The following is a 2,422-nucleotide window of genomic DNA, read 5'->3' as shown; positions in this document are numbered from 1 at the left end:
CTGGCCACCTGGGTGAAAACCAGAAATTCTAACCGCTAGAGCATATGGGACTGACGGTCTACCTTTGTGAGGTGTTTTTAAAGATCTGCATATTCAGGTCAGAATTATTAAGAGGCAGACATTGTGATAAGAATGTTCAACCACCCCCCACCATTTGGGACACAACAGCTCTACTCACTGAACCCCAGTCACCCCCCAAAAGTACATTCCCATACCGGGAGTTGAACCCGGGCCACCTGGGTGAAAACCAGGAATCCTAACCGCTAGACCATATGGGCCTTTAGTGTGTTAGCATGCTAACATTAAACTAGCTGAGGCTGATGAGGAGTCATTATAGTTTTGCTTCACTTTTGGATGATATAAAATTTTACCTAACGAGGTGCCAGATAGAAAGTTCACAGACGTTATTACAATACATCCCAAGTGGGACCGAGTTGTTTGGGAGACCTCATAATGTGACTGAATAGTTAAAGTGCTAAGAATATTCTAACCAAAGTACAAAGATAGTTTAAATTATATAAATTGTGGCTGTAACTGCAAAAATGTGAAAGAACTCAAACACACACTCCTATACTGTTAGTGACATAACAGAGATATTCTATGTGCTGGAGCTACATGCTTTTCACTCAGACAGGGAGAACTAGAACACTAGTATCTTTACATTAACAAAGAAATGTCCCTGCCAAATACCTGAAGGTATATGAATATTTCTGTATGTCAGCTACACTCCTGCAGAAATACAGTGTAATGCAGTGCTTGGGGTTACAATGGTAAATAATTGCCATGCTCTCTTGGTGCTGTTTGCTCCTTAAGAGCGTAACCATGACAGGTTATTTAGTTGATTTGCTACGTGTCATGTTGTTACTATTCATAGTAATGGTATGACAACTATTTCTGCAAAGAATGTTTGTCATAACATAAAGGCTGCAGGGTGTGGTGGTGATAATGTCCTCAGCTCTGTAATTCTTGTCTGATTGTTCTATTTATCCTTCTCTCAGTGACTGAAACTGAGCAGAGAAACCTATTAAGTTAAAACAAGTGCCCTGTGTGTTTTCAAAATAGCCCTCTTAAAATTACAGTTACTGTAATATAAATCTCATCTCTTGGATCCCTCTGACTCCAAATGACTTAGGTGACTGACTTATGGCTTCAAACACTGTTTTAATTATTGTCAATTTCTAATTTTGTAAGGTGTTTTTAAAGCACTGCATATTCAGGTCAGAATTATTAAGAGGCAGACATTGTGATTGGAACCTTCAACCACCCCCCATTTGGGACACAATCACTCTACTCACTGAACCCCAGTCACCCCACAAAAGTATATTCCCATACCGGGAGTTGAACCCTGGCCACCGGGGTGAGAGCCATGAATCCTTACCGCTAGACCATATGGGAGTGCAAAGCTGTCCTGTGCTCCTTGGCTCTCTCTGGGACCTGTTTTTACAGGCTTGCCGACACATTTAACATTTTAATGATATTAAACAGTGTCCTCAGAGGTTTTGTTGAAGAACTTTGTTTAGCCATACATTCTTTACACCATTTTAAGACACTCCCTAAACACTAATTCAGTGCCTGCCCCACAGGTACAGAGACTTGTTCCAGGTGCTGTTGACAGCAATGGTGGCTGAAACCAGGATAGACTCACACTAGCAGACTGAAGGTGGAATCCATACTCCCAGTCATGAATTGCTACTAACATCTAATATGCACACAGTGCAGTGTGTGGTCATTGAAAATGTGCTTTGATATATGCTCTTCACACAAAATTAGTCAAGGCCAATGAGTCTGAGCTTGAAAAAAGAATTACTCGTATCTTTTTCTTTTGATAAAAAATGAAAACGGTTCCCACAGACCCAAACACCATTAATCAGTTCCTGATTGACTTATAATTATTTGCTTGTAAAGAATTTCTATAAACAATACAGTATGTATAAGATTTTGTATCAGTGTATTTACTCTCTACAATATATAAACATAAAAATAAAAACTAGCTCAAAATTAAAAGTTCAGTTCAGCATGGGTTTGTGCAGCTCATCACACATGACCTTCGAGAAGGCCAACAAAAAGGGGAACAAACAGTCATGGGAGACAAGCTTCATACTCAGTAGTAGCAAATCCATAATCCTGCATATAGCCGAAAACTCCTGTGGAATCATCAGATATCATGTTAACTGCTATTCTCCAAGCAGTAATAAATAAATACATTTCACTCAGTCTCTGGTCATTATTTTGTGTTGCTTTCATTACGAGTAAAGAACAAAGAATACACAAGATGCATAAAAATAATTACATTTTCAATCTATCCCCCAGGGGAAAAGCAGAGTCAAGTGATCATTTTCTGAATTCATCACTCTTTTGCATGTAAGTAGTCATGACCCACTGCTGATTTAAAAAGCATGGATTATAGCTGCTTCAGCAATAA

The 2,422-nt window shown here is 39.1% G+C and overlaps 1 non-coding gene across 1 annotated transcript; it reads right to left on the bottom strand.

The window, feature by feature from the left end:
* Positions 1-206: 206 nt before the first annotated feature.
* Positions 207-278, bottom strand: trnae-uuc (transfer RNA glutamic acid (anticodon UUC)). The gene has a single exon. It is a non-coding gene; the product is annotated as a tRNA-Glu (tRNA).
* Positions 279-2,422: the final 2,144 nt, after the last annotated feature.

This window comes from Monopterus albus, unplaced genomic scaffold (assembly GCF_001952655.1).
Source record: "Monopterus albus unplaced genomic scaffold, M_albus_1.0 scaffold61.1, whole genome shotgun sequence".
NCBI lineage: Eukaryota > Metazoa > Chordata > Actinopteri > Synbranchiformes > Synbranchidae > Monopterus > Monopterus albus.
Note: the sequence above shows the minus strand (reverse complement) of the source record. Positions and strands in the feature narration are given on the sequence as shown.